Genomic DNA, 15464 nt, shown 5'->3' on the forward strand with positions numbered 1-15464 from the left:
ATATGTTATTTGTTGTATGTATTAGTTGTTTATTAGGCTTTATTAGTATTTTATTATCTGATATCAGACAATTTTCATAATGTATGATGTTAAATGTGTTGTATTAATAGTTATCAGTTATTTAAGGTAATTATTAGTTTGTATTATACATTATTAGTTATGTTTGGTGTATAATGTATTTGCATTAGCAATTATCAGTTATTCATTGTATGTATTATGTTGTTTATTAGGCTTTATTAGTATTTTATTATCTAATAGAAGACATTATTAGTTATGTATGGTGTTTGTATTAGTAGTTATTAATTATGTGATATATGTTTTAGTAGTTTATTAGGCTTTATTAGCAGTTTATTATCTGACATCAGACATTGTTTATGGTGTTAAATGTGTTTGTATTAATATTTATCAGTAATGTAGGGTATTATTAGCTTTTATTATGCTTTATTAGTTTTGTATGGTGTTAAATATATTTGTATTAGTAGTTATCAGTTATTTCTTCTATTTTTTAGTTGTTTATGTCCTTAAATGTGTTTGTAGTAGTATCAGCTATTTATTATCAGTTATTTATTGTATGTATTAGTAGTTTATTAGTCTTTATTAGTAGTTTAATGTCTGATAAAATACATTGTTAGTTGTTTATGGTGTTAAATATGTTTATATTAGTACTTATCAGTTATGTATTGTGTGTATTAGTAGTTTATTATCTGATAGCAGTGATTATTACCCCTGTACTCGGGCTGTTCTTGGTGTGGAGAGCGCGGTGCAGCGCCCCCTGTGGCCGGTGGGTGCAGCGCCTCTCCGGCAGCGCGGCTCTGTGTGTGTTTGGTGGTTGATGGTTGGTACCGGGAGCGGAGCGCGTGCGGCTGCTGCTCGGTGTTCTGAGTGTTCGGGGTCGGTGTGAGGGCGCGGGGAGGTCGCGGGGGGTCGCTGTGGGTCAGGGGGGTCCCGGGGGTCTCCCATGCGGTTGGGGGGATCGCGGGACTGCGGGGGAGCGGCGGAGCCTCATGGGGTCCGTGTCCAGCGCGCTGACCCGGAGGAAGATCGCAGCGGCGAGCGTCAGAGCGCAGGAGCCGGAGAGCAGCACCCAGACCCGGCATCCCGCTGCCGCTCCGCCCGCCACCCCCGGAGACTCCGCGGAGGACTCCGAGGCAGGTGAGTGCCGGGGTGGGGGGTGTGGGGTTGGGATGTGAGGGAAGTTAGTTTCAGGAGTTTTGACTGTTTCTGTGAACTTGCAGGTGTGTGTTTGTTGTGTGTTTTATTATCTTATTTCTTACTTTTACTTTGTTTTCTTACATTTATTTATTATTTCATCACTTTTTCGGTTGTTAACTTTCTGTATTGCTAATTAATCCAAATCTATAAAAAAGTTTTTATTGATTCTATTATTTGAGATATTTAAACACAGAAGCTCAGAAAGTAAGAAAACTTGTGTTTGGTAGTTTGGTGATTTATTTCTTTGGTAATAAAATTAATGGAACCACATTTGTGAAAAATGAAAAAAATGCCCAAATCATGCCAAAGTCTTATATGGTTTTATCTTTACTGAAAAACTTCTGATGAAAATGGTTAATTTTAGGTAATTGGTATTTTTTCCATATCTGCTGGCTTTAATTGTATTTAAGAGTTAGTTTGTTTGTTCACTGATTACCTGCATTTATTATTTCACTGCTGTTTAGTTTGTTCATTGTTTTACAAATCTCCTCCTGGCACAAACAAAATTCCTCCCGACACAAACAAATCTCCTCCCGGCACAAACAGAATATCCTCCCGGCACAAACAAAAATTTGTTCGGCACAAACAGAACTTTTCCTGGCAAAAACAAACAAAATTCCTTCCGGCAAACAAAACAGAACTTCTCCCCGCACAAACAAATCTCTTCCTGGCACAAACAGAACTCCTCCCGGCACAAAAAGGACTCTTTCCGGCATACACATAACTTTTCCCGACACAAGCAGAACTCCTCCCGGCACAAACAAAAATTCTTTCGGCACAAACAGAACTTCTCCTTGCACAAACAAACAGAACTCCTCCCGGTACAAACACATCTCTTCCCGGCACAAACAGAACATCACAATTTACAATTCAGGGGGACGATTTTTTTTATCATAATTAAAATTAAAAAGTATTTTATCAAGTTAAGCTAAAATAAGGAACTTTGTGAAAAAAACAATAAAAATTAAATGTCAAAATCAATTAGGATTTAATTAAGAAGAAATAAAAAATAAATCATAGTGTAAGGATAAGTGGACAGACTAAAAATTAAAGCAGTCAAATAAAGAGATAAATAATTACAATGATCGAAAATAATGAACGCTAATAAAAAATAATAGAAGTCTAAAGAAGAAAGTAGCAAGAAATAACACCATATATCACTTAAAAAAAGAAAATGGGAGAAATAAAATAATAATAATAAAAAAAAATATATATATATAAATCCTACAGTGCTAGGGGGGTCTGAGATAAACAGGTGTACCTGCAGACTCCGCCCCCTTACCTGAGATTCCCTCTTGGTTTATATGTTTTATATAAACTCCCAGCAGAGCTCAGACTGATCCTGCAGGAGAACCTCAGTCTCAGTAATAAACATCACTCTCAGATCATACAGATCTTATATAAACTCAATCTGTATAAATACACTATATACACTCTAAAAACAGGATTTACTGAACCCGGCTCGACCTAATCAGACCCTAAATCCATGATGCTCCTTAATTATCCAGACAATAGGAGTCATTAGCTCAGTAAACATCTCAGCATGTTCCCAGCCTCCTCCCAGGAGCTCAGATCTCCAGGGTTTAGCCATCAGCAGATATATATATATATATATATATATATATACTGTTTACAGTTTTAATGATACAGAACTGAAAACTGTGTGGTGAAAAAAGTGAAAATGTGTTTAGTGTAAATCTGTTATTAGCTGATCACCTGATGTAAATATATAAAATAAATATGCTTCAGATACTGTAGATAAAAATGATGATAAATGTAATTATTGCAATACACAATATACTGTACAGTTCTGATTCAAAATTGAGCATTTCTATTTTCCAATACTGAACTTTTTCAGATTTTGCATAATATAACAAAATAAAAAAGGAAAAAAGGAAAAAATGTCACACAACAGTTTAGTGGCATCACAAGAGGACACCAGGCCTTGTAGAGCAAAATTTAATATGTGGTCTAGACAACCCAAAATGTGATGTCCACAAATGTGGATGCCAGGTCCTAGGAGGAGAGAAGTTGGGTCATGCAGCAGGACAATGACCCCAAGCACAAAATTCGATCTACCAAAGAATGCTTAAATAAGAATAGCTAAGCTAATGTTTTGGAATGGATCTGAAGTGATCAGTTAATGTGAGGAAACCCCATAAACCACCAACATCCCAGAGTTGAAGCTGTTCTTTACGGAGCTGAGCAGATACTGCAGATACAAATGATGATAAATGTAATTATTGCAATACACAATTTACTCTACTGTTCTGATGCGAAATTGAGCAATTCTGTTTTTCAGTACTGAACTTTTTTAGATTTTACATAATATATCAGAATACGAAAGTAAGATAATTTAGTTTGAAATGAAGTTTTTGGTACTTTTCTATTTTGCTGTAAATAATTGCACTCACACTCAGACACAAAATAAACTGCCTTAAATAAATCAGTAACTGATTAAATCAATAACTGAAAGGATATTTAAATTACACTAATTAATTATAAACAACAGATTTCTCATACAAATAAATGTATGTTGTATATAAATTTTTCTTAAAAACCCGGCCCTAACAGGAAAATGTGGAAATATTTTGTAAACAATATAAATTGTTTGTTTTTTTCAATGTACATTTTTTTCTTCCTTTTTTTTTTTTACAATATTCAATTTGTTAAATTTTTAATTTTTTTTTGCAATATACTTTTTATTTTTGTTTTTTCCCTAAAGGTCCTGGCAGCTTACTAATTTTTTTCTGATTTTTAAGTTTCAATTCTATTCCTTACTAAAGAATAAACAGTGCTGTATTAATAACTTTAGTCACTCAGAGTGACGTTAATAAGTGTGTACTTTCGTACATGTCATAGGTCATTTCAGGTCAGGATCTCGTCACTGGCCTCGTCATGGCAACCGTCTCGCGGTGGTTAGCGTCCGTCGCGCTTTCTGCTGTCGCAGCTTTAAGAGAAAGCATCATAATCACTGAATCTTAGTCGTATTTCAGGGCTGGGGAGCGTAGCGGGTCGAGTGGGCAGAACAAAGCCGCTGGAATTCATTACTCGGCTCTCGGCTGCCGCCGCCGCTGATTGGTGCCTAATTTCCGAGCGCCGGGCACAGCCGGTTGCTAACCGCGCTGGACGGCTGCGAGGAAAGCAATTAAAGATTTTGTCTCATAGCCAAATGGAGTGCAATTAAGGAGGAATGAAATTCGGCCTCTTTATTTCACAATCACGCTGAAGAGCTGTTAGCCGTTAGATTAGCATAAGTGTTGCCAGGGTCATTTGTGCTGGGTTTTTCCAGACTTCTGCCGCTGCTGCGTATACCCTCTGTACACATGCTAACACCAGAACAACTCTAAATCAGACAGTTACTGAGTTACTGCAGAGCAGAGTTTTTGAGTTAACTCAAACTTTTTTTGCAGGACTGATCAACAGTTAACAAAAACGTTTAGTTATAGCAGTTTTTGCTGCAAAGGAGGGAAATCATACCAGATACAGAAGAGGTTCACATACTTTTGCCACTTAAAAATATGTAAAATTGGATCATTTTCCTTAATAAATATATGAGCAGGTATAATAATTTTGTCCAGAACAACTCTAAAGTTCTCCTGTTCTCCAAATGGGATTAAACAGTAGGGCTGTGTGATACTGCAAAATATTGCATCGATCCAATACCAAATAAATACAGAGCCAGCATTGCCGATACCGATACTTTTTACTACAGTACTACCATCTACTTTTGTGTAGAGTAGAGCAATGTATCATAATCTATTAAGTGAATGCGTCATTACTATGCAAATTTGAATTAAAACTTCATGATTTTCATGATTATTTAATTATTTTGTAAGTTTTCCATGTTTTTCATGAGCTTCGATTACAGTGCATTACCGGCTGATAACGGCACTCATAGAACTCCTCTCAGCCAATCACATTACAGGGTCGGAACTAACTGTGGTATAATTATAAACAACTGATTCTTCAAATAAATGTTTATTTATTTATTTGTTTTATTTCAAAAAGCCTAAAAATAAGAAACACATAAAGAATACAGAGTGCATTCAGGAAAAAAGTTAATCTAAAGTGATTAAGATAAAATAAAAATTGCTAATTTTCCTGATTTTAATGTTTTCTCTCTGTTTTAAGTCTCTGAACAGCTGATTAAGTGTAAATATCTCTTTATTAAAGTTTCAGCAGAGTTTTTTTAGTTTTATCTTTATCCAGGCTGCAGCACGAGGAGGCGTGTCGGTCTCGGGCGGCGCTGTATAAATCGCGGGGTAATCGGCGCAGGCCGGTGATGTATATTTGATAGTGTATTAGTCTCGAGTTCGCTCAGTAATGACACCTAAAAGCCTGGTGTGGTGATGAGCTGGCGCGTAATGAGGAGGCTCTCTCTGAGCGCCGGCGCTCTGCGGCTCGGTGTCTGATTTACAGTTATTACTCTGTGGTGTCAGGCCTGCACACGCTTTTCCTAAACAGCGCTGCTAATGATCCGGCCGAGCCGTGACGTCGGGAGCGGCTACAGCTGGAACAACCATATTTCCATGCCGGGTCATGTGATCACTGGTCAGATTACATCAACAGAGCAATATATACCACATTTTTTACACTATAAGCAGGGTTCATACGGTCATGAAAAAAAAAAAAAGTCATGGATTTAAATTCCAGGCCTGGAAAAGTTTTGGAAAAATAAAAATGCTCAGAAAGTTTTGGAAAATTTGGAAATTTGCTCCGTTTGTCAACTGAGAAAAGCTGTTTTGGTGTAAAAAATAATGTAATGTTTGGGTAAATCCATCGCGTCACCTTGCGTTAGCTAGCTGGCTGCGCGGGTCCTCCTCTGAAAAGAGCTTCAGCTGCACTGTAACTCTAATTCACTCAGTGAGAAACATGCTGATTTAATGCTGTCCGGCTTCATTCAGACTAATAAAAGGCAGAGACGCGAGGAGCCGAACTGCAGAAAATACAGAAATGTGACATTTGTACACAGGAGAAGCAGCACAAAGCTAGATAGCATTAGCTAACTAAACATAGGGCTGCTGTTGCTGCTTTTTTAGGCTGTAATGACCATCTTCTTCTCTCTTTCCTTGAAAAGCAGGTTTAGAAACCCCAGCCAACATGTTCTCTGACAACCAGATATCTGCCAAATTACATTAATTAAAAATTGATTCAAAGTTTTTAACTAAAGACTTATTATTACAATTGAAGTTTGTCAGCATTGCTTAAAAAATGTCTTTTTTTATTATTTGATTCCATTTGAAGTAAGATATAGGCCTACTATAATAAGTTTTGACATGGATTTTTAGTTTTATTGTTTATGTCTACACTAATATTTAAGGATTGTATGGTCATGAAAATTAGGCTTGGAAATATATTGGTTAAAAAGTGTATGAACCCTGTATCAGGTGCACTTAAAATCCTTTAAATTTCCCCAAAATCGTCAATGCGCCTTATAATTTGGTGCACATTATGAATGAATTCTACCAGTCAGGTATTAAAGAGCAGTAAAGCCACTAAACAGGAGTTTCTTTTTATTTCTCCGGCATCAAGGCTGGAGCAGTATTAGCATTACCCGCTAAACACTAGCTCTTTTGCCGTTCAGAGGTGAGTATTTTTGGCCTGTAGCCTGCTGCTGCTAACCACAGCTTGCACTGCTGGAGCAGCATTAGCTGTAGCTGCTAACCGTGCTAAGTGCTATCTTATCACTAGTATATCTGACTAAGTGTGATGAACCTCTATCTTATATCTCCCAGGTTTACCGAAACACTCAGGATTCTTCAGTGTAGTGCTGTTGGACAGCATTAACCGTGTCTAGCGCTAGTGGTTAGCTGCTAATGCTAATGCTGCTGCATCTAGCCTTACTGCTTACAGCTTACTGTAAATAAACAGAAGCGCTTTACTCACCCAAATAAACGAAAACTTTTCAGGAGAGAAATCTGTGTAGATTAACATCCAGCTCTCGCTTGACGTTAAAATAAACTTTTGTTTTCTTAGCTTAGCTCTGCTTAACTTAGTTACCCCACCACCACCAACCAGCGGCGAGACCTGCTGAATTAGAAGAAAAAAAAAACATGGCGACACCCCTGTTCCTTACTAGTGTGTATAGTGCAGGAAATAGGTATATCTGTCCCCAAATCGTGCCCTGAAGTAATACTTCTGTCCCATGACTTTTGGCATGTCAGTATAATAAAAGTTCAGGGTACTGTTACCCTTTTTGTTGGACACTGAAATGTGCAGTGTATATGGCTTTACAGCTCTAGAGTGGAGTGACTGTCTAACTGCAGTGGCTCAATACATTACAATCATAAAAAAATCATAAAAAGAAAGAGGTGTGTCCAGTTTTTGACTGGTACTGTGCATTTTTTGCAGTGTAAATCTGTAAATTTGAATACTGTGTGGAGAAATAGTGCATTATTTCTTCCTACCTATGAGACTGCACGGCTGCGAGTGTGAATAAACGTGCCGGAGAGTGCGCACTTCAGCTCAACTCAGCTCAGAACTTCCTCTCAGTGGAGAACTCTTAGCCTTTAGAGGAGCTGTAATGATTTCCGAGAATTAGAAAATATATTTCTGCTGTGGCGTCGCTCAGAGAACCATGTGTTGCGGCGTTTTCTCCTGTCTGTATTATTGGTGCATTCTATTTAAACTCTTACCATTAGCATTTACATCAGAGTTACATTTGGGAAATGTTAACTGGAACGTTACACACTAGGGGTGGGACAATACAGTATATCCGTATTGCAATATATATTGTAAAAAAAAAAAAAAAAATTATAGGGAATTATATGAAGTAATACTAAAGGTAGCGATAAGACAGGACTTTAAAGGAACTAAAAGCTAAAAAAAAAGTATATTTAATAAAAATGTATATTTAAAAAAAAAAGGAAAAAAGAAAAATAATGTGCTGTGAAGAATAAATGTAAAAAATATATATTGTGGAAAAAAGGGGACCAATCTGTGTTGTTAAACAATAACTGAAAAAAAATATTTTGTGAAAAAAAGATAAAATGTATATTGTAGAATTGTAATAAACACAGAAACAGTTCATTAGTTACCAGCTTACAGCTAAAAAGTAGCATGGAAATTAAGTGAGCTTTGGAAATTGATTTGAAAAAAATTGAACTTTGTCAATTGTCTCCATTACTGCATTTACAAACAGTGCATCACTCAGTGCTGGCTATGATTTTATTGTGTCACCAAAAATGTCATTGTTAAAAGAGAGAGAGAGCAAGAGAAAAAAGAAAGAGAATAGAAAGAAAGGAAAAATAAATATATAGAGAAAGAAAGAAAGTGCTGAGCAGTTTGGGTGATTCTCTCCTGTGGGATGTAGCTGTAGTTTTATACTTAAATGTCTTTAAATTGGTCACTCTTCGCTTAACCTTGCCTAAATATCTCGTTATAGACGGCTCTGAAAAGTGGCAACATTGCGTGTAACCGCTGTCACTGTGGTGCTGCAGTGCATGATGGGAATTGTAGTGCAGCGGATCGTGAAACAGGCCAGTATTAATAGAATACCGCAGTATTTTAACCAGGTCAGACTGGATTTAGTTTTACACACAGGCTGTAAACAAACTCAACCCTGCTGCTCTTCATGTCTGAATCCGCCGGCGATTACGGGATGACCTTGATCGCGTCGAAGACGATTTCATCAGACCAATTTACATGTTCATGTGTAATGAGCGCGCTCATTAGAATTGTAAACACAGCACAAGTGAGGACAGAGGCGAAAATATTAATAAGAGCCACCTACCCTCGCTCTTGTTATGGTAAGGAGTGCCCTTTCAGACAATGGGCACAGTGATTGTGCAGCTCTTCTGTTCACTGCCAGTCACGCAGACCAGGGAACAGCATGAAGAGTCGGCCTGAGATCAGCTGAGACTCAGCATTGGTCCTGTGGAACTTGGTTAAATGTGGTTTACACTGTATTCAGCAAGAGGCTGTTTAAACAAGAGGCTGGGGTTGATTCCCATATTATACTCAGCAACCGGGGTGTTGTCAAAAATGTCTTAGGTCGAATATTAGATTTTGATAGTTTTATTATTCTGAATATTGCTATAAGCACACGTTTGCATTTTTAAAGAGTAGGTATAGTTGTAAAAAAAAACGAATGTCTAGTTTTAGGTGTTAGAGCTTGGGGTTTGGTAATAATGGCTAGGGATTAGTGTTTCCTAAATTTCCTAAATTTCCTTTGGGATAAATAAAGTATCTATCTATCTATCTATCTATCTATCTATCTATCTATCTATCTATCTATCTATCTATCTATCTATCTATCTATCTATCTATCTATCTATCTATCTATCTATCTATCTATCTATCTATCTATCTATCTATCTATCTATCTATCTATCTATCTATCTATCTATCTATCTATCTATCTATCTATCTATCTATCTATCTATCTATCTATCTATCTATCTATCTATCTATCTATCTATCTATCTATCTATCTATCTATCTATCTATCTATCTATCTATCTATCTATCTATCTATCTATCTATCTATCTATCTATCTATCTATCTATCTATCTATCTATCTATCTATCTATCTATCTATCTATCTATCTATCTATCTATCTATCTATCTATCTATCTATCTATCTATCTATCTATCTATCTATCTATCTATCTATCCTGATTGGGATTAGGTCTTAGATTTTGGGGTTTTGGTTTAGAGCAGGGGTGTCCAAATTTTGTTTGTCGGGGGCCAGAAGCAGAAATATATGTGCAGTCACTGGCCACAGACTTTGTAATAAAAATTAAATAATGAAATATACCACTTATAATGATACATTTTCTTGATTACTTTCATTTACACACCATTTTACTTACTATTAAGTTACTATCTTTATCTATCTTTGACAGTGTTGTGTAAACTAAGATTTTTCAAGTTGATGTTTCGTTTCATAATGTCTCTTAATATTATACACCTTCAATATGGCAACTGATTCCTGACAAATTAAACATACACATTTCCCTCTGAACTCAGTTAAAAAATAGTAATTTTCTAACTGTGCCCGAATGTTTCTGCATTTGCTGTCAAATTTTCGTTTCTTTGGAGTTATCATGTTCTCCCAAAAGCTAAGGAACATTAAAGCGGCAGTGGAGAAATATAAATATAAAATATTTTGTTTAATGGTGTCAGTGTGCTGGAACGACCATCCCTGCCAAGCCTAATATATTAATTCTAAAAACTCGCTTTTCGTGGGAGTTCTTCTGGCCACCTCATGTGTCTTTACGTACTTACTTAAGTCACTGTACCGACTCTAAAAGGCAACTCTACTAGGCAACCGGGGTGTTTACAGAAAAGATTCAGGCCGGTTCCCATATTATACTCTGCAGCTGGGCTGTTGACACAAGTGGCTCAGACTGATTCTCATATTATACTTGGCAACCGGGGTATATTGCACAAGTAGCTCGGGCAGATTTCCATATTATACTCGGCAACAGTGGAATTGTAAAAAGTGTCTCAGCTGATGTACGGCAGCATCGTCTGAGACTCAACATTGGTCCTGTGGATATTGGTTAAATTGGGGTTTATCCTGTATTTGGCAACCGGGGTGTTTACACAAGCGTGGAATTGGACCAATTCCCATATTATACACAGCACCCGGGGTGTTGGCACAAGTGGCTAAGGCGGATCCTCATATACTTGGCAACCAGAGTGTTTGCACAAGCTTCTCGGGCTGATGACTTGGCAACCAGGGTAAGGTTAAAAGTGGCTTAGGCCGAATACCATATTATACTTTCCCTCATAAAGATGCTGAGATTAAAATACCAAGAGTGTGCTGATCTGTACTCAAAGATAAATGTGATTAGAGGAATCAAAATAATTCAGCATTTCAATATAAATGTATAGCTTTCAATATAAATATTCATAAAAAGAAAAACATGTTAATAAAGAGGTGTGTCCAAACTTTTGACTAGTATTGTATTTACATTAACAAATAATGTAGCTTATATACCGTGCTCTTAATAAATTGTTCGGTACCACTTTAAAATAATAATACCTTTATAAAGGGTTTATAAATGGTTTACAATTAGTTTATTAATGGTTACTAAGTAGGTTGTAAATGCCTTAAAAAAATAATTAATAATCAGTTATAACACATACGTAGAAAGTGCAACAATATAGATGGCTGTGGGTTCACTATTTGGCAAACAACAGGTAATTGTTGCCCTTTCTACGTATGTGTTATAACTGATTATTAATGATTTTTAAGGCATTTACAACCTAATTAATAACCATTAATAAACTAATTGTAAACCATTTATAAACCCTTTATGAAGGTAGTCTTATTTGAAAGTGGTACCAATTGTTCTATATAGTGTTTAAAATGAATTAAATCATAACAGTGGTTGAATCCTTTTTTGGATTTTATCACTGAGGAAATTCACTAATTTTGTTATGCATGGTGCTGATAAAGAAATCTTAAAGAACCCTCTATTTTTACATTGTACACGATGATGTGACTGTTGCAGCATCTTCATTTCAGTAGTTAAAGTGGAACTGTCTCCAGCAGGTGGCGCTGTTCCACCACGAGTCTGCTTCACCGTGCTGTAGGAGAGGCGCTGTTGCTGGTTTACTCTGTATATTCTGGGTATATAATAATATTAATAATACGGGGTTGACTGATTAGGATAATTAGGATAATTATTCCTAAAAAGGCAAAATAATCTGACGCACAGTGCTTAGTAAGACAAAAATTATTAACAGAGAAGAAAATAATTGTCTTTATTGACTTAAAATTACTAAGATTTCGTTTTTTTGCAGAATACTTTTACTACCTGTATAATACCTATTTTATTACACTAATATAAAATAACTAAATTAATAGATAATGAATAAATGAATGGTATAAAGTCAGGTTTTTTATTTAATAGACAAAGTTAACAGATTATTTTAGTTTCTGTCAAATATTTGAAACTAATACATTTATACTAAATAATACTAATTTATTTTCTTGCAATAGTATATTCTTGAATATCGGGGGGTCCAGAAATGAATGTTTAGCAAATTACTAAAGAGGCTAATTCACTTTTAATTATTTAGTGAAATCAGCTTCATTTTTTAAACTGTTTTTAGCAAAAACAGAACTATATAGGCCTCAAACATTTACCACCAGCTGCAAATACACAAGTTATGCAATATACAGTATATATATATATATACAACTCTGGAAAAAAATTAAGAGAGTCTGAATCAGTTTCTCTGATTTTGCTATTTATAGGTTTATGTTTGAGTAAAATGAACATTGTTGTTTTATTCTATAAACTACAGACAACATTTCTCCCAAATTCCAAATAAAAATATTCTCATTTAGAGCATTTATTTACAGAAAATGAGAAATGACTGAAATAACAAAAAAAAGATGCAGAGCTTTCAGACCTCAAATAATGCAAAGAAAACAAGTTCATATTCATAAAGTTTTAAGAGTTCAGAAATAATCAATATTTGGTGGAATAATCCTGGTTGGTTTTTAATCACAGTTTTTTTCATGCATCTTGGCATCATGTTCTCCTCCTCCACCAGTCTTACACACTGCTTTTGGATAACTTTATGCTGCTTTACTCCTGGTGCAAAAATTCAAGCAGTTCAGTTTGGTGGTTTGATGGTTTGTGATCATCCATCTTCCTCTTGATTATATTCCAGAGGTTTTCAATTTGGTAAAATCAAAGAAACTCATCATTTTAAGCGCTCTAATTTTTTCACAGAGCTGTATTTATAGCAAAAATACAGTATAAAATTGTCTCGCGGTGATGAAAGCGATGGTCTGTGGGGGCGTGGCCAGTCCTGAACAGCAGCTGAATGAAGTGTTTGACATTACGGCTTTATTTGATCTGAGAGATTTCTCCACTCTCACTCATTTCCTCTTTAATCAAACATTAATTATCTCTGCTTATTAAGTTTTCCTCCTACGTTTCGGCTGACATTTGTCACATACGTGTTTTTCGCAGCGCCGCGGCGTCAGATTAGCCTGGTTTCAGAGGGTTTTTCTTTTCGGCGGTGTGTGTTAATAACAGGTTTAGTAATCTTTCTACAATAGATCTACTTTAGTCTTCTTTTCTTACTAAATTAACTCATTTTAAACAGAGATGTCTATACCGAATGATTTACTAATTTACTGACAGATTTTTTTAATTAATCTCTATTGTCTATGGGGTTAGAACCTTCAACATTTTGGAGCCTTGGCCAACTGTAGCTTAGTGGACCTGGGTATTGAACCTAGAACTTTGCTTAAACTTTGTCCATCAGTGTCAGTTTAGCACACTTTGGGTATTGAACCTACAACCATGTTTAAGGGTTTAACAGGGTTATCTTAGCAAATTTAGGTAATGAACCTACAACCTTGCTTAAAGTCCCAACATTGTCATCATAGCACACTTTGGGTATTGAACCTACAACCAAGCTCAAGGGCTACTTTTCGGTAATGAACCTACGACTTTGTTCAAGGGCCCATCAGTGTCAGATTAGTAGACCTGGGTATTGAACCTAGAGCTTTACTTAATAACAGGGTTACAATTAGCAAACTCTAGGTATTGAACCTACAACCTTCCACAAGGGCTCAAAAGTGTCATCTTAACACACTTGAGTATTGAACCTAAAACCTTGCTCAAGGCTCGAACAGTGTCAGATTAGCACACTTTGGGTATTGAACCTGCAACCTTGTTCAAGGGCCCATCAGTGTCAGTGCCCATAGTAGACCTGGGTATTCAACCTACAACCATGCTCAAGAGCCCAACAAGGTTATCTTAGCAAACTCTAGGTATTGAACCTACAACCTTGCTTAAAGGTCCAACAGTGTCAGATTAGTATACCTGGATATTGAACCTGCAACCTTGCACAAGGGCCCAATAGTGGCAGCTTAGCAGAAACAGGTATTGAACCTTGAACCTTACTCAAAAGTCTAATAGTGTCAGATTAGAAGACCTGGGTATTGAACATACAACTTTGTTTAAGGGCTCAACTGTGGCATCTTAGCAGACCAGGGTACTGAAACTAGAACCGCTCACCATGGTCCAACAGTGTTAGATTAGTATGCCTGGGTATTAAGCCTACAACCATGCCCAAGAGTCCAACAAGGTTATCTTTTAAGGTTAGCAAACTCTAGGTATTGAACCTACAACCTTGCTTAAAGGTCCAACAGTGTCAGATTAGTATACCTGGATATTGAACCTGCAACCTTGCACAAGGGCCCAATAGTGGCAGCTTAGCAGAAACAGGTATTGAACCTAGAACCTTACTCAAAAGTCTAATAGTGTCAGATTAGAAGACCTGGGTATTGAACATACAACTTTGTTTAAGGGCTCAACTGTGGCATCTTAGCAGACCAGGGTACTGAAACTAGAACCGCTCACCATGGTCCAACAGTGTTAGATTAGTATGCCTGGGTATTAAGCCTACAACCATGCCCAAGAGTCCAACAAGGTTATCTTTTAAGGTTAGCAAACTCTAGGTATTGAACCTACAACCTTGCTTAAAGGTCCAACAGTGTCAGATTAGTATACATGTATATTAACCCTACAACCTTGCACAAGGGCCTATCAGTTGCAGCACAGCAGACCCAGGTATTGAACCTAGAACCTTACTCAAAAGTCAGGTGTCAGATAAGAAGACCAAGGCATTGAACCTAGAACCTTGTGCCATACTCCAGAAGTGTCAGATTAGCAAACTTTGGATATTGAACCTACAACCTTCCACAAGGCCCCAACAGTGGCAGCTTTTTGAATCCAGGTATTGGACCTAGAACCTTACACCAAGCTCCAGCAGTGTTAGATTAGCAAATATTGGATATTAAACATACAACCTTATTCAAGGGCCCATTAGTAGCATCTTAGCAGACCTAAGTATTGAACCTAGAACCTTACTTAAAGCTCCAGTACTGTCAGATTAGTAGACATGGGTATTGAACCTACAACCTTGCACAAGGACCCAACAATGGCAGCTTTTTTGGTCCCCAGTTTTAAACCTAGAATCTTACTCAAAGGTCTAGCAGTGTCAGATTAGTAGACCCAACAGTGGCAGTTAAGCTGACCAGGGTTTAGAACCTACAACCCAACATCGGCAAATTAGTAAACTCTGATATTGAACCTACACCATTAGTCAAGCACTCACTCAGGCACTATTCTTAAGCTAACAGTGTGCTACAATGCTTTATGGTGAAGCAAACCTTGATTTGTTTGTTCATAGTAAAGAAACCAGTAGGTTGTTTGTTCTAAAAATCCAGCACTCGCCTGATTGGTAACCGCTGCAGTAATTTGGGAA

General features: G+C 36.7%; 1 protein-coding gene across 1 annotated transcript in view; it reads left to right on the top strand.

Annotated features, from left to right (window-relative positions):
* Positions 1-1018: 1018 nt before the first annotated feature.
* Positions 1019-15464, top strand: part of pde1a (phosphodiesterase 1A, calmodulin-dependent) — a 146237-nt gene continuing 131791 nt past the window's right edge. The window contains exon 1 of the mRNA XM_049484844.1: positions 1019-1152. The gene's annotated coding sequence lies outside the window, so the exon portion shown is untranslated. The remainder of the gene's footprint in view (positions 1153-15464) is intronic.

This window comes from Astyanax mexicanus, chromosome 11, assembly GCF_023375975.1.
Source record: "Astyanax mexicanus isolate ESR-SI-001 chromosome 11, AstMex3_surface, whole genome shotgun sequence".
Lineage (NCBI taxonomy): Eukaryota > Metazoa > Chordata > Actinopteri > Characiformes > Acestrorhamphidae > Astyanax > Astyanax mexicanus.